Source organism: Haemaphysalis longicornis, unplaced genomic scaffold (genome assembly GCF_048455015.1).
Source record: "Haemaphysalis longicornis isolate Haplotype H1 unplaced genomic scaffold, Haemaphysalis longicornis Haplotype H1 scaffold_1, whole genome shotgun sequence".
Classification (NCBI taxonomy): Eukaryota; Metazoa; Arthropoda; class Arachnida; order Ixodida; family Ixodidae; genus Haemaphysalis; species Haemaphysalis longicornis.
Genome location: NW_027526203.1, coordinates 395,624,714 through 395,646,247, shown reverse-complemented (window position 1 = coordinate 395,646,247; position 21,534 = coordinate 395,624,714).

Sequence of the window (21,534 nt, the reverse complement as noted above, 5' to 3'; positions counted from 1 at the left end):
CTGTTTCTTCTAAAATCTGCGCCGCAGAACATACCCTGATCCCTCAAGCCTCTGCCGTCCTCATACCAATGGTCTGTGACGCGATGCCGATGTAACTGTGATGTTTTGATCCACCGAAAAGACACCCTTCTCTCCTGCACCCTCTTTGCTATCGAAAATGGTGCTGGAATCCACAATTAGCTTGCGTAATCCATCCGTAATCCATCCGTAATCCACCCGTAATCCATCTCCTTCCCCCATATTTTGTTGTAGCGATGGGCGTGTGGCGACTATTGAAAGCCCCCTCATCAACAACTTTCAGGATGCGTCAACTGTTCTACCCCTCATCTCACTGATCCAACTGTTCTCCATGCCTTGAATTCAGCCGACTTCATTCCATCCTTCGACGATCCCGTACAGCAAAACCGGCTTCTCACGCTCCTTCACAATTTCCAATGCACCTTGGACTATCAACAAACTTCTTTGGGCCACACGCAGTCTGTCACTCATCAAATTAACACTGGTTCGTGCACATTTGAGCAACGGTTCCGGTCACAGGACGTTCCGTTATTGGAAGTCACTTAATAGCATTCCCTGGCGTGGCATCATCCGCCCTTCTGACAGCCCATGGGCTTCACCAGTTGTACTTGTTGCTGCGGATAGCAACGAAAGGAAAGGCCCGGTCTCCCGATCACTGCAGTGGTATAGAAAAAGCGTTGCCCGAGTACGAGGAGAAAGCTAGGCTCGGGCCTTCGTGCTAGTGAGAGCCACGCTTACTTATTTACAACACTTGTTACGCAGAAGTATGGGCCTATTCGGCTTTGTGCCGATTACCGCTGACTTAACGAGATCACCCGGAAAGTCGTTTATCCATTACCACGCAGCTATGGTGCCTCGGACTACCTGCAATCCGCTGAGTTCTCGTCTTCGTTAGACCTGCGCTCCAGGAAGGTGCTTATGACAGACACTGACCTCACCAACGCCCCGTTTGGTAGCCCAGAAGGAATTCAAGAATTTTACGGGATGTGATTCGGGCAATGCAACGCGCCTATTACTTTCGAGCGCATGATGAATACTATTTTACATGGCCGTAAATGGAAAACTCGTTGATGTTATTTGTATGATATCATTGTATTTTTTTCTTGATCTGAACACCCATCTCAGCCGTCTAGAGCACGTTCTGCAGTGCCCTATTGACTGGGCCACAGCTGAACCTTAAAAAGTGCCATATTGTGGCACGCAAGCTGACAATATCCGTCCATGTTGATTTAAAATACGCTGTTCTCTGCGACCCTGTTAAACTACAAGCTGTTGCCGTCTTCCCGGAACAAACTAATGTTAAAGCCCTCTGCAGTTTTCCCGGGCCTATCTTCATATTTTCTGAGCTTCGGGCCAGACTTTTACTTTGTTTTGCACATATGGCGAAATGCCTCTGCGCACTACACGACTTGTCCTCCTGGTCCCCAGCATATGTTCAGACATTTCTGACACTATGTCGCCTCTTTACGTCACCCCCCCCCACTTACTGCGCCGTTTCGATCCTTGTGCACCGACCGAGATCCATACCGGCGCCACTGGCCTCGGTCCGGGGGCAGCACACCTGCCCAAAGGAGGCAGGGTTCTTACCGACGCCAGTGGCCTCGGTCAGGGAGCAGTACTTGCCTGAAGGAAACGACATTTCACGAGTACGTTGTTCGGTTCATGAGTCGCACTACTACAAACGCGGAATGCAGCTGCTCTGTCACCAAGAAAGAGTGTTTGACCTTTGTGTGACCTATCGCTGAAAATCCTGCCCTTACCTCCAACGCTGTGCCTATAATGTTGACACCGGCCCCCACTCTCTTTGTTGGCTCTCGTTCCACCTGGTCACCTTGTCCGCTAGCCTCATTGCCTTCAAGAAACGACATCCGCGCGATATGCCGATCTGGACGCGAGCACGACGACTCGGATGCTCTGTACCGTTCACTATTGACTTCCAATGCTGTAATCGTGCGCTGCCCGAATTTATTCTATGCCACAAAATTTCCTTACTTCATTCCTCCTTCGGCTTACCAATTTTCTCCTACTTCTAGTGCTGCCTCTCATAAGGCCGTTATCCTGGTAGGCCACCGTTTGTCAGTTCTGCGCATTAGATGACCAGCCCAGCTTCACTTCTTCATCTTTATCTTGATTTTACCTAGGATATTCTCAACGCAATCCAGATCTTGAGTTTCCTATCTATAAGCGGGACTCCTGTCATTGTTCTTTTTACGGCTCGTTGGGCCGACCGAAGTTTTTATCGAGGTTCTTAGTTTCCTAGTTTCTGAGACACACGTAATCACCGGGAATACGCATTGGTTGTATACCTTTCTTTTTAGTGACAGAGGTAGGCCACGTTCAATAAGTTCAGAGTGTTTGTCGAATGCTTTCCAGCCCGCTTGATTTCCTTCTCGTGCTTTGGATCGCTACTCAAAACGTGCCTGAGATAGTTGTATTTAGCCAGTTGTTCTAGTATTTCACTGCCTAGGCCGACTTCTGTCGCTTTCTGCAAGTCTGCATGTCCACATTCTTCTTATTCATATTACCCCTACGACTAAGCTTTCCGACCGCAGTTCCTCAACCCTCCGGTGTAAGTCTTCTCGCGAATCGCTGAGCAATACTGGGTCATTCGCAAATCTCAAGTGTATCGAATATTCACCATTTATTTGTATCCTTGTTTTCTCTAAATCAAGCTTCCTAAACACTCCCTCTAAGGACGCTGTAAGTAATTTTGATGAGATGGTGTCACCTTGTATGACGCCCTTCCTAATAGAAAACTTCGTGCTTTCTTGTGACGTGTTCATCGAGCCCTAACATCCCTTGTGCATGTTGTCCAAGAGCCCTGCGCACTACCCCTCTGCTGCCTGTCCCCTGAAAAGTTCCATCGTTGCAGCTGTTTCTACTTAATTAAAGGCTTCTTTCGTAATCTATAAATTTCATGTAAAGACGTTAGTTATATTCCGTGGATTTCTCCATTACTACGTCGATGGCATGTATGTGATTCGTTATTGAGTAGCCCTTCCTAAATCTAGGCTGTTTCCTCAGTAGATCGAAATATAGGGTGTAACTAAGGAGGGTTAACCAATTGCCTGGTAATAAGCTTGCTAACAACATAATTCTAATAGGACGGTAATAATTAAGCTCTTTACCATCGCCCTTTTTGTGAATTAGGATAATCTTTGAATTTTCCCAGGCTAGTGCCAGTTTCAGTGGGCGGAAGCATTACGAGAGTAATTTTGCCAACTTGCCTATACAAAATAACCACCATCCTTTATTAGATCCGTAGTTATTCCGTCGTACCCGCCGCGGTGGCTCAGTGGCTAAGGCGTTGCGCTGCTGAGCACGAGGTCGCGGGTTCGATTCCCGGCCGCGGCGGCCGCTTTTCTGATGGAGGCGAAAAGCAAAAACGCCCGTGTGTACGAGATTTCGGCGCACGATAAAGATCCCCAGGTGGTCAAAATTAATCCGGAGCCCTCCACTACGGCGCGCCTCATCGCCTGCGTTGCGTCGGCGCGTTAAACCCTTCAATCAATCAATCAATCAATCAATCAGTTATTCCGTCGTCCCGTGAGGCTTTACCTCTCTCTATTCTCTAAAAGGTGCTTTTTCCACCTCGTCTTTTGTTACTGCTCGCAGCTCGTGACCTAAGCTATTTTCTTTGACTATTTCCTTGGCGAGCGCCGCTAGAGTGTAAATTTTATCACAATACATTTTTCTAAAGGAAGTTCAAAGTTAGATCCGCCCTCCACTTTGCTAGTGTTTACATGTGCCCTAATCCACCAGAAAATCAATAATAATCCCAATAATTAGGGTACCTAACAAAAATACCCTAATTAACTTTGCAATGACTGGCTTAATAGCACGCGCTTAAATTAAAAAAAAATTGAGCCGGCTGATAAATAAAGCAAGGGCACTTTTCAGAAATCTCGAGTCTCTCTTGTGGCCTTACACACGCTTCCCCAAAGCTTTCCGCAAAATTCATCGGCGTTTTAACTCTTATCACAAACCTGGCCCGCGAATTCTTCGCAGCTATCCCGTTACATGACATGCAGGGCAAGGATAAGTGATGTGTCGAGATATCGTTCCAGTTTTGAGACCTTCCTTTGTTCTCAACCCTTGGCAGGGGATGAGTGATAAATATTTATTCAGCGTGTGCCAGGGGCAGATATGTTAGTGCACCCCGCCCGGTGGAGGGCGTCCTTCGTGGTGGATACCCTGGCTGCCGCTGGTTGTCCGGGCCCTCGTCCCCAGGTCTTGCTGTAACACAGCGCAAAAGCGTGTTTCACTATTCAATCATGACGGCATCACAAATCAGCTCCGCTGGCCGGACTTCAAAGTCAAAAAAAAAAAAAAAGAAAAGGGGTGTTGTTCTAGGGGTAGTGCTCTACTTCCCACTGGCGGGCAGCTTTGTAGGGCCGCTGGAGAAATTATTGATACGCCGCGAGAAGCAAGAGACCACTAGCACCACGCCACCGCACCATGTTAACACTCACTGAAGAGATTCAAGCCTTACGGCTTTAAGTGAAAGTTACGTGCAGCACGTCGCGAAACTACAAATTGCGTGCAGATGCTGTTTGCAGATAACCGAGTAGCTACGACGACGGCCACAACGCGATCTGCTCTCGAACAACTTGCACTGCCTTGATAGCCCCTGGGTGAAAAACGTCGTTGTTGTATGTGTCTGTAACCGGCAGTGTTTACTTTTATTTCGTCGCCGCCACACCTCCATTTTATTTTCAGCCTGGGCCGCCGGCTTCCTGCTTCAGTGAAGTATTTTATTCATTCATTTCGTGGAACGTTGTCTGTGCACGTAGTGTCTGCGGTTGTGTGTGCGCTTTCACTTGCGTACGCAGCGATTTGACGTGTTGTTGCCTTCAGTGAGCGGAATTAAGATTACACTCATGGTAGGATATGCGTAACAAGTGCTGTGTGCCTAATTGCTCGATCAAATTCCAATCGAGACCCCAACAACACGTTTTCAAATTTCAGAAATATGAGTAAGTAAGGTGTAGGCCACAGCAGCCGATGCAAATTTCGATGAGGGGTTTCTGGCTACACGCAGCCAATGGGAATTTTGATGACAGGTCCTGGCCACGTTTATCCTGGGCACCGCAAGGCGTGAGTGGTGCTCACGCATTAATTAGAGGGCTGGGGTTTGTCCTAGGGCTGCTGAATGCGCTCTCCTGCTGCATCGGAGCTAATGTGTCGCACTCCAGCTACACCTGATGCACGGTGACCAGTAAGGCATCGAGCCTTCCATAAAATGAAAACCGCCGCCCATACAAGTGGTAGTATGGAGCTGTCGCACCTTTCACCGCTTTTCGACCAAATTTTCGAGAGAGAAAGCATGGACGCCAGAACTCATGAATTTCTTTGTTTCTCAGTCACTCTATTGCAGTTGAAAGTTATAGATTCTTGCGGGCCTTCGTATATGGGTTCTATACTGCACACTATCTGCCATGATGTGGGACAGCGAGGGACCGCCCTATTTTATTTCCCGCTTAGTACTCAGAAGACTGCTGTGGTTCTTTCGCAACTGCACTAAAAATAAACCTTCCAAGTTTTACTGCTTTCAAAAAGATTCCGCTGGTGATGCATTATGTTTTCAATCTGCATGCCAAAGACTTCCATAGTTCTGGAACAACACTGTAATGCCGTGCTTACATCCTGCCCCGAAAGTGGCAGGTTTCACGTATGCTTGAGTTTCTTCCTTCTCCTGCATTATTTTTCTATTTTTGCATGTGTAAGATTTATAGAGTTCCTTTGATACATCATGTGTATATGTCTGCGTGAAATAGCGTGTCTTATGTAAAGACTGGCCTAAATGATTTATTATATCAATGTACACACAGCTGCGTTACGGCGCCGCGGATGTATCCCATTTCAGTAACCTAAAAGCACACAGCGTGTGTCTACACTTGGAGCTATAGTTCTGCCATCAAGACGTGTTTGCAAGAACTTCCCTCAGCAGAAGCCTATCGCTTGCAACGGAGCGTATACAGTTATTATGATTGCTTTATAAAAGCTATAGGGCCCGATTGCTTGTGCGATACATCGATGCCTGTTTTTGTTCTACCAAAAAGAAAAACGAGACTCCCACAACTAAGAAAGCGGCGTTTTTCAAACCAGAGGGCCTATTCGTGCACCAATATCTGAAAAAAGTAGTCATTGGTTGAACGAGGATAGTTGTGGCCCGAACACGTGGCTGAGCCTTAGCTTTGTGTCTTGATAGCGCTGAGGTGCCCGTCAGCCCCTTCTACCATGAACTATGCTAAAAAAACTGTTTCGTCAAGCCCATCTAAGCTCAGCATACCGCGCAATTTTTCTTGATCCATCGTTCATTCTCGTCGTGCTTAATTGGCACTTTCTCCACATTTTTACTCTCGTACCACTACTGCGAACGTTACTACGAGTTATGTGCTTATGCCACCTGTTTGCATTTCTGTGTGTACATTTTATTTTTAGTGTGACGCCGGGCGCAGTTTGTATCCCTGTACAGCGCGCAATTCTTATTAACTCTGTAGCACTACGGGCCTACAAATGGTCCCAAAATTTCCAGAGCCTTCAACTGAAGGAATGAAAATCTCCAGGAATAAGAACCGAACCCAGGGACGGATGGGGGGGTGGGGGGTGGCGAATCAAATTAATCAAACACTACTCTACAAGGGAAACGCACGCGGGAACATACGAAGTATATCCGTTCAAGAAAAGAAAGGCACACACTATTAGCAATTAAAAAAAAAAACTCAGTCACAATCGTAAAATGTTTACTTCTTAAAATTTTGCGCTAACAGTTCCATAGACGACACGCACGCATCAAGCAGGTGAAAACGCTCCTGGGGCTCACTTTGGGCCGCATACACGGTACGTAGTACCAAAGCACGCTGCTCCCGGGAAAGCGGCGTTGCTGAACGGGGAGGATCTGCATGACGTTCAACCATACGGCCCTTCTCCAAACTGAATAGCCCCGTAAGAAGGAAGAGATCATATGGCACTCCACTGTTTGTTTGTTTTTTTGCCGGAAGAATTAGAATTATGTTGGGTGTATTGTGTTCGTTGCAGAATGTCCCAAAAGAAGGCTACGTCCGTATACACAGCACAAAGCAACCTTCCATAATTTTGCGTGGGATACACAACTGACCATTCACAGGACGTGATAAGAGGTACTCCTAGAATGTAGCCACAGTTTAACGGGTACTCTTTACGTGTGCAGTGCATTGATTGATTGTAGTGTTTAACGCGCCTACGCAACGCATGCCATGAGGCGCGGCGTAGTGGAGGGCTCCGGATTAATTTTGACCACCTGGGGTGCCGAAATCTCGTACACACGGGCGTTTTTGCTTTCCGCCTCCATCAGAAAAGCGGCCACTGCGGCCGGGAATCGAACACGCGTCCTCGTGCACGTGTTTAGTGTAGAGATGAATGTCTCCGCCGCCGGCTCAGGAATGCCCATGCGTCTGCCACGTGACAGGGTAATCTATAGCATGCGAGTATGGCTGACGATACACTGGTACAGGGAACAAGTATTCGATCAATAAATGGATTATCTACTTCCTTGAGATATCAAGCAAGCACTGAGGTGAGAAACAAACTTTGAGAAGTTGGAGTGTGTCAATGACTTTAAAGGAGCCTTAAACACCATTCGCACTAAAGGAGTGAATAGAAAAGGGAAATGTGCGCCCAAACTACGTCGAAGCACTAGCCATAGAAACGAGTTGCCCGCATTTTTAACAAAGAAAAAGCGAGAAACGAGTTGATGAACAAAAATGTGGACAAGTTCAAGCTATACAGATTTTAGGTGTTGGAAAAGATTATCCCTTCACATCGGCTCAGGGCGCGACAGCCACACAAAGGTAGCGAATACCATTGTTCTCTTCAACAACGCGGAAACACTTGCGTGCTGCTATGCTGGCATTAGAAACATGCTGAAGTATGTATGTGTATGCGGTGATTGGTAGCTATTTCTTTGTTCTCTAATTGTTTTCTTGTGATGAGGAAAATGCCACCCATGTAGCTGAAACCCAGGTTGACTTATTGTATCTTTGTTTGTCTATTTGTCATCGTCTCTTCTCTTTGTTGGTTGTTGTTTCCTTTCCTTTTTTCTTTCCTCCCTTTAATTTTTCGTCTTCTCTCTTTTTCTCTTTTTTCTTCTTCTCTTTTTTTGTTTGCTTGTCTTTTTTTTTACCTTCCTATTCAGTTACCACTGTCAATGAGCGCTTTTACAGAAGTGAAGGCCGTTGCTGCCGGGCGACGCCGCACAAGTCCACCTCTAGGCTTTGGCAGCCCCAATTTTTTTGCTTCTGTATGTACTCCTTGATAATAAACAAAGATTATTATTATATGCAGCGCTTGCACTCTCTTCATGGCACAGCTAGTGCAAAACTGGCAGGACAAAGTCACAGAAGCAAGCTTTGCAAAAAGAAAAACGTTGCACACTTGTGCGCGGGCTAATACAGATTCTCCCTTTCCATCCATGAGTCGTTTTACGTTTAATTCACGGAAACACTAACCTTAGCAAGGCCCATAGTTTCGTATGTAATGAAGCGGTACTCCAAGCTACTGAAGTTCTTCGATACTCCACATCATTCCTCCTAAGGCTCCGGGTCGAGTACACTAATGGCCCAGACAAAATCCCTTCGACTTTTTAATATTCAAGGCAGCGCCAGACACTTCGCGAAACTCCCTTGTCAAACTGAGCGCTTCCAAGACAGTTTTCGTATAACCGAAAAACAGGCAATGTTGTCCGCGTAAGCTAAGACCTTGATTTCACAGTGCACTAGTGAGAAACCCTTCACATCTGCACCACCAATTATACTGAGGTAAATAGTTTCAGCGTACAAGCCAAATAGCAATGGAGATAATTTACACCCTTGCTCAACGTAAAATTTTGTAGTAACAGAGGCAGAAGCACGGCTTTCTAGGTACACCTAAGTCGGCCGACGTGCTGTGAATGCGATAGCATTAAGGCTCCCCCTGACCGTAAGTCACTGCTACATCGCGTGTGTGTCACGCTGGATCCATGAAGCTACCACAATAAGGTTTCGTAGCTGCTTTGTACAGAGTTTTGAATGGTTTTCTGACTGGCCATTTACCTACTCAAGTGGATTGGCCATCTGCCGTCAAACGCGAGAGCTCGCGGCCAAATTACCTAATTCCCATTGCGACTATGATTTAGCGTTCAGAGCACGTGCACAGATTTATATGCTCCCAGTAATTTTTACAGCGATGAGTAGATGAAAGGCACTTTTGTCGGGACACAGCGTTGTTAGTTGCGACTAACTGAGAAATGGAATTGATAGTTATGTGCAGCTGAGACTGGCTGTTCATACAATAAAAAAACGTTGCTGGCTGGCGTAGAACGCGTAACGTGTGTTACACGAAACGCATGGTTTATAAAAATGAGCTACTAGAGCTCGTCTGCCTGAATACCATTTGTGTTTTTTTTTTTTTTTTGAACAAGAAGTAGGGGTTTCAGCTGAATGCAAGAGTGTAAAACAGAAAAAGCTATCTCCCTGCATTTTGAAGTCTAGCGTAGAATATAGCGCAGAAAACTATATTGCACATGAAATCGCGTAGCGTACTTCGCTCGACCAAAATCTTTAAGTTTCTCGCCATGTGACGTTGCACTCCGTGAGGACAACGAACACCCCTGTGTGTGGAAGTACCACGCAATCGCCATTCAAGTTGTAGGAGCCGATGTGGTCGTGCGACAGGGCCTACATTTATATTCAGAGGAGATTCGATAGCAGCAGAAGCCTGCGACCCGACGAGCGCCCGTAGAATGTGGCCGAGTGGCGTAGAAGGTGTTCTTTCTCTCTGGCGCGTGGCTCGTCCCTGCATGCAGAGGCCACGCGCGGCTGACGCTGGCACAGCGGCCTATGCTGATGATAATGGGCTCTTGCGGTCGATGGCGAAGTGCCCGCTACAGGGCTCCCCCACCTAGCGCGGAGCGCGACAAAAGGAAAGCAAAAACATGAGCAACTGCCTAGCGAGAGAAGCTATATGAAGGGTAACACGGAGATGACAAAGGCTACATAAGTTGAATTACAAGGTGTGTCCGCGGTTAGAGGTCCTTAAGTAGTTCAAGTGAAAAGGTATCTAAGATCTTAGAGTGGTATTGCCAGTCCCGTAATAGCGTCCGGTGACAGTCCAAGTCATTGTCATCAGGGCCTCCAGAGCTCATCATAACTTTCGTTGGCCTGGGCTGGGGGTGGAGTAGCGGACGAGCTTGAGCGTGAATCGGCTGGTCCGATGTCAGGCTGTCGCGGGTGTCCACATAAATGTTGATGATGGGACGGGTCTGGAAGTGCGAGCGCTGTAAGTGCAGCGTACCACACCGTGAGTGTGCCCGTGTAGCAGCACGCCTGATCTGTCGAAGTTGAGGTGGAAAGGGTATAGTAGGGCGCAGCATCGAGGCGTATGCTTGATTTGGAATCGGGAGACGACGGCGATATTCACCGCGGCACTTTCGTGGTGCAGAAGTAACCGCAAACAGAAGATGGTGAACGCGAAAAGCACGACGGATCCAGCCCGTTTGCCACGGATGTTCGCAGTGCCGGAACAGGCAGCTAACGGGGAGATCATGCTGTCGTGCCAGCCGAGACGACCACCTTCATGGTCGGCGCTTGCGACGTCGACGGCGGTGTTTAAGCTCGACGGCGGAAATGACTAATTGCGGGGGTGGCTTCAAGTCAGGAGAAGGCTGATTCTTAGGACGTGCGAGATTTTTTACTCGCAGACTGCGTCCACTCAGCCATGGTGGTCAGGCCGTCGGAGGACGGGCTTTCATCGTGGCTGGCAATGAGTACCACAGTGTGCGTCTCATGCGTGCTATGCTGCCACTGAAGTGGAGCTGGAGTGGACGCCTCAGCCACATCACAGATGGTCGGGATGCGTGGTGAAGCAGCTTCTCCGACTGGCATATCCAAGTGTGTGGACATGCACGACGTGGTTTCAGAAATTGCGCTTGGATCCACAGGAGCCGCTTGCACGAAAGGTGGTAAACGAGGTTTCTTCAGGGCCCAGCGCGGAGCTTGAGGGCTGCGGGGAGGCAGCGTAGATACATTGGGCGACAGACTGCTAGAGAGTGAGGTGCAGTCCTTTTTCGTTGCCTCTGGGCTGCCATCCACGGGGTAGAGCATGGTTGCAGTGACCATGGTGTCGTCACGGTCCAGCATGGTGGTGCGAGGCTGGAAGACTCTGACAGGGGTGGGGGGAGGCTCTGCGGCTGGTGCGGGTGGTTTTAGATAGCGACCATAGCGCGCGAGGAGAAAAGTCCCTGAGGTCGTCGTAGGGATGGGCTCCAGGCTCCGGCAATGTGGAGGTAAAGCTGGATGGTAGGAACTCGTACATCAGTGAGTAACGGTCCTGCTGCGCTGTGACGCCGTACTCATAAAAGCACTCCATCTGGCAGAGCCATACTTCGGGGTTCTTGGGGTAGAACGGTGGACGAGATGGCAATGCCGCTGAATTGAGTGGAGTGGTGGGACCACGTGGAGTCGAGTGGCTGGGCGCAGCTGGCGTGGAGTGGCCGAAGGTGGATTGGTGACGTTCAGCAAAGCCGGGTGGTAGTGCAACGTTGCTTCGCTCTCGCGTCGGAAATTCGTTAGGGCACGATGGATGCTGCAAGCTGGATAGCGCCGTTCCCTTTCCATCGTGCGTTACGCCGGCCGAGGAAACCGTGGAAGGGGTTGATGCAGCGTCCTTGTAGCGGGAAAGACTCGAGCCGAGGCACGCCATCTTGTAGGCCTCCAGCGTGTCGTAGGGCCGCTCACCGTGTTTTAGGAGCTCACAGCGTAGGTCGGCCGGAAGCAGGGCGGTGGTGATGCGGTAGCGCTCGGTCTGTGAGTAGATGCAGCGTAAGACGAAGTGCGCTTCCATTTTGAAGAACCAGGCTCGAGGGTTCACTCGCGGCTCGCTCGCTTCGAGCTCGCTGCCCTAGCCCGGGAAGTCAGGCTTCTCTGACCCCGAGCCGAGAGCTGGTCCAACTTCTTCCTTCTGCTCCGGGGTGGGATCCGGATAGTCGGGGCATTCCCATACAAAGTCACAGGTATCATTGGGTGTCTGGCATTTCGTGCAATCGTATGGGTATGTCGTGGGCGGTATGTAATGGAGCGCGGCCGGGTTAGTAGGTCTGGGTTTGGATACGGCGCGAAAGGCGGCCTTCGCTAGCTGGATGGGGAGGTGGATAGAAGGGTAGAAAGTTAGAATTGCGAGCAGTTATTACAGTGAAGCTGTGTTAGGCTAACTCCCGTCTTTTTGCGACCGTAGGACGAAAAAAGCCGTTCCCTCCTCATCTCGGCCACCTCTTAGCCTCCTGCGCTGCATATTTTTATAAAGGATGTCAAAGTCAAAGTGAAAGTGTTTTATTTACGCCGCCAAAAAGAACGATGCGGGTAGGCCCGGCAAAAAAGTGAAAAAAAAAAATCACTTGTGGGACGCCTAAGACCCCGAGCCCCTGCTAAAAAATGTTTCCAGCAATGCATTTGTGTCCAAAACTGAAGCCAACTTAAAAATCGTCCCAAGCTTAAAGCTGACTTTCTCATATTGTACGTCGCACAGTAGAGCCTACTCCTAAAGGAAAATCCAGTGCCATTCCACTCTGTGAAGATGGATTTCCAGCGGAGCTGTTTCTGGGCTATCGGTTAGCCACACACTGCCGCTCCAACCGGGCCGTCCCGTCGGGGAAGCGTTCAGGGGGTTTATAACCACGCCTACGTCTTGCGTTTACCGCCTCGGGGTATTCGGGGTCCCGACGGGCATCGTGGCCCGATCGTCGTTGATGGTCTTCTTCCGCCAGCTGCGATTTCCGCTGTTCCGGGATAGAGAGGATCATTACAAGATGATAAAGAAACGGTTGCAAAGACGTAAGCACAAGCGAGGTAACGATGATTGAAGGTTGCACTGAAGGCAAAAGATAAGTTGGTCTCGATCGAAAGATTAGCACACCGGGAGGACCAATATACTACCCTTGCTGGCAAAATTTGTAGCATTAAGGTGGCAAACGGCGAAAGCGTAAAGACAAGCATCTTTACTTTGCAAAACTTCCGCTGGTATAGCAGCAAAGATCACGCTACAAATATTGCTACAGTGCGCGTCCACCACAAAGAAAAAAACCCGTCAAAGTTTTTTTACTGTTATATTTAAGCGTCGACAAACACAGAGATGGAGAAACAATATGATGGGATCGGAGCTGACAGGGTAGGCAGCGAAGCCAAAGGTAAATACAGTGGTTTCGGTTTTGGTGCGATGCTGGTTTCTCGGTCAGATAATCGCGTGACCCTTTACGGCACTGTGCACACGGCTGCTTTTATTATGGCGCTATTGTGGGATTTTTCTGCAATATGAATCTCTCCGTACGCTAATATCATGTAAGTTCAGTTGATTGCGAGTTTACCAACTGCTAGCACGCCCTGCAGCAAAGCGCGGAATAAATAGACAGGTTAGGTACAGAGGTTTGAAAAAACGTGAGTGTGCAATTTTCGCTTTCTGGCTCGCTGGTCGTTAGGAAAGTCACTAGAGGACATAACCGCCCCAACCCCGATAAAATGAGGCGATGGGCATGAGAAAAAAGGTGTTTTGCAGGCTTTGATAGCAAGACATACGAAAAATAAGCTAAAATTGGATCAAGGGATCATTACCTGACATGAAACCTTTAAAGCGCTCGTTTTCCGGCAGCTGAAGGCTGTATTTGGTGGATGAGAAGTCCAAGAACGCCCGCATGCACGACGTTTCGTCGCACTGCGTTTAAGGAAGTGACATTATTACCCTGTATAAAATCGACAGGTGGTTTAAAATATTCCGCAGTCCTCCACAACTGGGGAAACGTCATTTCAAAGGTGTGGGTCTATCGCGTTAAAGCTCCACTTAACAAGCTTTATGCATATTACCTCTCATGTGGGAACTATCAAAAGCAAGAAATCGCCTTCTCTGGCCTGCACATTCTTGCATGATTTATTTACTGTTATCCCGTGGGCCAGTTTTATCATATTAAGAGAAAAGCATAAAAAGTTACAGCTACCTTTAGGGCATGTACAGGTAAAGCTGTCACCTTGTTTTAACTCGTGATACGCTGTTCAGTGCGCACGCACGTGTGAGCCTGGACGTGCCTGCAATGCGCCATCCGCATTGGCGGTGGCAGCCATAATAGCTGGTCTCACGTTGACGTTGACTGTTGACGTTGACTAACACTGCGAGGATAACATCACACAGTTAGTGTGTGTCTCCCCACCGTTTGTGTAGTTCCGTGGCATGTTTTTATGCGGCAGATGCCAACTAACGACAGTACGAGTCATTAAATTAGACGCATTGGTTGAATGTCGTTCCCAGCAGTCATCTGCTTCACGGCAGAGGCAGCCGCTATTTTGCAATCTTCTGGATTCTCCAATTACTTAACAGGTTGACAGTCGGTTTCACAGCTTTCTCTCCCCGACGCAAATCGCAGAGTTTGAACACACGTCATGCTAGCCACGCAGCCTGCCTGCCGGCGTGCGGGAATTCCTCCTCTATGCTTGCCCGCGCGGGCCGTTCTTTTACGGCGAGCGCGTTGACCGGGCATGACGTCCGCCCCAGGCCGCGAGCGTCACGGGTACAGGGACCGATAGCGCCACGTCGCATCGTGCTCCCACCACCGCGGTGTACGCAATCGATTCCTGGAAAATGATGCCAATGTCCTAAACGTAAACATCAATGAATCCACGTGAACCTTTTGCATGTAAGATTCAGGATTCTCGTGGAGACGATGAGATGGAGGCCAAGGCAGGTCCGTACAAGGGACGTTCAAACTAGGCGCTTATGAAAGCGTTTCTAACCTCAGACGTGGTTTAAAAAAACAGCATGCACACTAACGAGAAGAATTTCGTGACGTTTTCAGAATGGGGGTTATAACTTTTACCACCGTCTTCAGGTAATCATTCGCGAAAGTTCATGAAACTGATGGAAACTTAAGATGGTAATTGAGAAGAAGAAAATCAAAGAGAGAACGACAACACGGAGACAGCGCAAACGGAAAAGAACCATGACGATGGTAATGAGAGGACACAATCGCACTGCTGGAGGCCTACAAAAGTATTTTGAACGTGTCAATTTCGATAGTATGATGGCATGTTCACGCTAACAGCGAGTATGCAAGGCTAACCAGAGCGATTGGCCAATCCTTTCAGTCACAGTAACAGAGAGACGGAAAACGATGCAAAGGGAACAGGATCGCAGGGATTATAAGAGGAGGACACGGCACCACCACTGCATGCCTACATGAGTAATTTAAGCATGCTAATTACAAAAAAAAAAGAACGTGTACCCTAATAGCGTATATTGGTTGCGTAAAATGTGGGCGATTGGCCGAGCCTCTTAGTCACATTAATGCAGAGACTAAAACAGGTCAAGCTAAACAAGATAATGATTATGATAATTAAAGGAAAATCGAACTACTGGACACATTTCTGTATGTATAAACTTTGAGGGGTCTACCTCAGCAGCAGCTCTGAAATGGGGTCGCCCACGCAAGTGCACCTCAGAAGAAGATCCAAGAGAACACGAAAATGCTGCACTGCAAGCAAAAGAGGCTGGCGAAGATTACACACCAGACCCTCTCGTTACGAAGACATTATTGCAGTGGAAGGGGACATAATCACGGCAGGCCTGCTTTTGTACAGAGAGACTCACACAGCCTGAAATAAAATGCAATGCTATCGCGATCCCAAACGTTAGCATGTTGTCTTAAGCGTCTTCCTTTTATTAAAGCCGCTATCATATGCTTTTATGGCTGAAACTGAAACGAAGCCTGCCGATTGCAGCGATTTTGCTTGAGTGACGTCACTAAAGCACGAAAACAATGCCAGGACTTTTAAGAATATAAAAAAAGCGAGAAATGTTGTCAGCGCGTTTATAAGCTATTTGAAGTGAGTAAGCATCAATATCTGGCTTGTATAACTCAGGGCAACTGCTAAAAACTCAACCCGCGTATTTATACCATGTTCTATACCCATTTGGTATGTTTAAGGCTCTCTTTAGGCGTGAATTTACATGAGATGAAAATTCTTTAACAAGACTCGAAGTAGACACCCCAACTGCTACAGTTCATATACAATTCGAGATGATTCAATCTTTTCTTTATATTTTTACTGCATCCAGCGTTTCGCAGTCAAAAACTTCGGGCCATCTTCACTAACGTAAAACATGGGGAGGGCTGAAGCATGCAGTGTACAAGTGTATTCTTGGCACCGTGACATTTTTGGCCACGGAGATGAAACCGTTGGGGGTAGAGGTATACAGATTTTGCTGTAAGTCTCGTGTCTGTGAAGCACGAAGCGTTCTAGCGCGAGGTGTTGGAAAACGAGAGTTTCGGTGTTTTACTACCGTGACTACATGATACTACGGCGACATGCGACGACGACGACATAAGACGCCGACATCTCGAGCCCCTAAGGGGCTTCGCCCCAAATTGCAAGAAATTTCTACGTCGATCCCCGTTTCTTTTTTCTCCCGGTAAAATTCTCGTGATGGTGCTGCGCCGCCCTACCGGCAAGATGTGCGGAGAAGCCTGTTTCGGGGCCCCTCAAAAAACGGAGCTGAAACAGGGCGCACAAACATTATGAAGCCAATTTGACAGCTGTAATATACCCCCCCCCCCCCTTCCGGAAAGTGGTGAAATCTACAAATTACAATTTTGTTTTGCTAGCGGTATCCGATGGAAATGACGTACGGAGCTAAAAATAAGCGACGCGACGTATGTCTGGACATCTCGCTGATATTCCGCCCCGCACATAATTGGCTTCTAGAACATAATAAACAGTTTTACCCTGTTCCTTGTGATTGTTCTTCTTGGGTAGTTTAAATTCTGAAGGGCACCTCGCCCTTCAGAACATTGGGCAGACAAATACTGCATAGCAAAGTACGTAGACACATAATAAAACCAAATGCAGAAACTCGCGCTAAAAGTGGACAAACGGCCTGTTTTGGTACTACGCAAGTCCTATTTTTAATGAACACATGTCTTATATTTTCTAATATTTGCCCCAAAGAGGCACCTTCCTGTTACGCGGCCATGGTTTTTGCCGTCACATGTGACGTCTCAGGTATATGTATCAGCGTGTATGTTTACATGGCATTTGTGCGTTCAATGAAGATGGCAGAGCGGTTGCCGAAGACCAAGCAGCTCGTTCCAGCGGGCACTGACACTTCCGCTTCGTGGTGTCGCGTTTTTCGAAATGGGAGGACGAAATATTGATTTATCATGGAGAAAATTAAAATCATTTCCTACACATGAACACGGAGAAACTTTGTTCGGGGAAATCTGGCGCGCAAGAAGGAGGAGAAAAATTAGAGTCATCCCGCCGGCAATGTTACCGTACTTGTTATTAGAGAGTTTTAGCATAGCGTGCTCCGTACGCTAACGCTACGGTGGCGGGTAGCGGGGCGCGACTGGGGAGAGCAAATTCGTCACGGTGGGGTGGATTAGTTCCGCGCGTCCTGCCTTCGCCATGCCCGCTCTTTCCCTCCGCTGAGGGGCAACCTCCTCGCACTCGCCGCGCGCGCATGCGCAGTCCGGTCCCGCTACCCGCTAACCTTAGCGTAGCGTACGGGAGCCGCTATGCTAAAACTCTCTATTAATTTAAACGACGCTCCGCCATAACACAGGAGTACTGCCGCCATTGGTTATATACAGCGGCGACAAAGACAGATAGTTGAGAAGAAATTGAAGTAGCGCGTCTATCTACCCGCCGCAGTGGCTCAGTGGCTATGGCGTTGTGCTGCTGAGCCCAAGGACGTGGGGTCGATTACCGACCGCGGCGGCCGCTTTTTTAATGAAGGTGAAAAGCGAAAACGCCCGGGTGTTGGAGATTTCGGCACACGTTAAAGATCCCCATGTGGTCAAAATTAATCCGGAGCCTTCCACTACGGCCCGCCTCATTGCCTATGTAGCGTCGGCGCGTTAAACCCTGCAATCATCATCAGCGCGTCTATCTAAGTACGTGGAGACTAATAAAAACCCCAAGTTAGGGGCCACGTTGTGCTTGTTCGTTAATACTCTTTGCCACATGTTTTAATGTTGATAAAATCGTTCTTCGCTCTACACCAAAGTAAACAGCGTGAAATGAAAAGAAAAACATTCAATGTGGACGATAAGCTTGAAGTACGTGATGGCGAAACACAGACCTCGAATGCCTCAGAGCACGGTGGATAATAAACAGACGACTTTACTGATACCGGCCACAAGAGCCGCGCCGAACGTCTGACAGTAGAGTGCGCAAAAGCTAGTTAAGCTAGTTGGATGATTATTGAAGAAACTTTTTTACATCCTCGCAGGGTTCATCACGATAATTTGCAAGAACCGAGAAACCTATGTTGCTTCCTAAAAGTACGCATATTTTCCACACTGCGGCTAACTGTGTTGGCATTGATTGCGAAAATTTTCCGGAGGACGCTGTCAGATGTGGTTTCGTGCCACGTTTTAATATCTCTGGTACCGTCTAGTTACTTATGTTGTCTGTGAAAGGACGTGATTGGATTCGATGCGTTCGATTCGATTCGACTTATCTTTGAGAAATACCTGTCTTAAAAGAGAGAAATGTATGCATAAATCGGCATAGTTACAGGAATTAAAACTCCATAACCTGTTTTTTTTTTATTTTTACAAAAAACAGTTTCAGGTGTCTATTTACAAAACGTTGCAAAATTGCTCATTAGCGCAGAAACGATACAGGACGAGAAGAGCAAACCACACACGAAGTGCTTTGTGAGTCGTCTTCTCCATCCTCATGCGTTGCTCCTGCGCTAATGTGTATAATGTCCTTTTAACTAGCCCTTTCGTGGACCTAGTTTCTCCGACCTCGGGTCGTTTTCCCGTAATTCAAAACAAGACAGCGCATAAATAATTGCTGTGGTGCAACTGATGTGGACGCTTAACGCTTGATTACTTCTGACATCCATTTCATGAAGTCATTCCTCACTGAAATGGCTAGCGAGCTAGGAATATGCCCCGGTTTTTGGAACCGGCTTTGCGCTGCGCCATGGTTTTTATGCTCTTTGTAATTTTTATTATTCGATGCTATAAAAAAAATCACTGATTTGCTTTGCCACAATGCACTTGAATGACCAATCGCGTTGCCCGCAGGGACAAATTTTACAGATACAGAGGCCCGACATATGCCGTTTGAGTCAAAAATATGGCATGCGCTGCGGCATAGCGCAATGCAAATCGTCATGCTTGCATTGCGCGATGTCACAGCGTAGACGACATTTTTCGAGTCAAATCTTATGCTGGGCGTCGTTGTTGGCCTGTTTTACCGCTTTGATCGCAGCGATTAGTCTACTCTGTGCGTTGTGGGGGAGCCGACTCGCGGATATTTTTAACGCGACATCGTTATTAGGTTCGTTTTTCTATTTCCCAGCGGCTGACAGCCGTCAGCTATCAGCCGTGCTCATCAAGCGCCCGCGGAAATACGTCATCGCCTTCACCCGGAAGCTACGACTGAAGCAGCAGGATTCGAGGACTCGCCCGAATCTGGAATATGGCGCAGGGCAACTGAAGTGTGGAAGGGAGGACAATGATGCTACGGTGGAGATTAAAAAAAGGACACGCATTGTCAGCAGGTGCCACGCCTTCACAGTGAAGTTCGTTCAACGTCCAGTCGGGGATAGCGTGCTCTAAAGGCACTGTCGCCAGTCGTGCCCGCAACTGACGCCATCACGTCAAAGCAACTTTTCACCGGATTATAAAAAAACTATAAGTTTCTGGTAATTCACGGGCCGAAGCTACAACTGCATTACGAGGGACGCCATAGTGGAAGGTTCCGAAATAATTTTGACCGTCTGGGGAGTTAAAATAACTTTAAAATAGGCCCAGATGTCCTCCCAGAGAAGTCACGCCGATCCGAACTTACAATCACCAAAAAAGAGAAAATCTTTAGCCAATTGGCCACATTAAAAACTCCTAACCAGGAGAAAAGCAGGAAAGTAATAAAACGAAACGGCAAGACTCGTACAGCCAGTGATCATGAGCCGGATATTGCAGCGCCTACCGTACCACAAATTTACCCGCACCGAAGAAAATCAAAGAAACACCATCATCAGGACAGCATATACGACAGTCCTCAACTTCGCAGTTTTGACTGTGAGATGAACTGACAACCGGGGGACCAACGAGGTAACAGAGTGGACAGCCAGGGACGAGTCTAGAAGGAGGGGACGGCCATAAACTCGATGGAGGGATGAAAATAAAAGCATTCCGAGGCAAAGAATGGAGCGCAGTGCAGGAGCGGGTGAAGATCAGTGGGAGGGGCGTTCGTGCTGCAGTCGACCTAGATAGGATGTTGTTGTTGATGATGATGAATAGGCCCTCATATTGGGTCTTCATAACGCTTTTGAAGAAATCAGAAAAACCGCTCCCCTAGCACCAAGAGAGCGGCTGAAAAAACACGATCGGGACGGGCCATCGTATGTAAGAAAGTGCCCCCTCTCAAAAGAAACGACTGCGTGCCATGACAGACGTGTTACAGCAACTCACTATAAAAACTGTCTTCTACCAAAAACATAGATCCAAACCTACACAAAAACAGGCGATAAGGCAGGATCAAGTTCATTCGAGGAAAGTTCCAAAATCATGAGTCCACAGTATACACCGACTCCTGCATGTGCGAATATACGAAGCAGAAGTTGCCGTAGTTGTCTACTTAGGCAATCTTTGCGACTGCATGATACTCCTGTATACTGGAACAAAGAGTTGGAGACCTCCTCTTGGCAATCCGACCAGCGGAAGTATTCAACAGACGCGTAAGCATCATTACAGACTCTCAAAAGGCATTCGGCTATTTTCTGCAGCACAATACCTATACGCGCCCGTAAGATTCTCCCTTCCACAACGTAGTAAGTTAGCAATCTCACCTGGACACCCGGAAACACGGGTACGGAAGAGAAAGTGGCACCGACCAAGAGGAATGTGAACTCACATGCCGTGCTCCTGGCGACCACAACTGTACACACTAAACATTCTTATGCCCTTTTTTGCTGAAAAGGCTGTGAGAATCTTGTCCCATGGCGAACGCCTTTACAAGGTGTTTTGGCTAAAAAAGAGTGTACGGGTGAAAAAAGGGTGCTTGTGTTAACACCCTAAAAAAGGGTGTAAGGTTGCTCAACACCCTAAAATAAGGGTGTGGCCAGCGGAGCTACGCGTGACGGTGTGGACGGGACGAGAGCGCAGAATGACAGAGACATTTAACACACACAAGTCACACTTGACCCTCAAATGAATTGAGCAAGCAAACGTCGAGAAGAGAATTTATTATAAAACCAGAATGGGATGCATGGCACCAGCGAGTACATACTTAGAAATACACCTGCTCTTGCTTTTATAGGCAGCAGAGAAAAGTCCTCCCATAGAGTCGGTGGGCTTGTCGCAAAAATAAGATACTTTAGCGCTAATTTTGGAATTATGCATTTTAATGCGAGCATATACAAATCAGCATGCGGATTTGCAAAGTCTTTTTAATTGCGAGGGAGTTATTATGTTCCATAAGTCATAGAATTTAATCAAATACC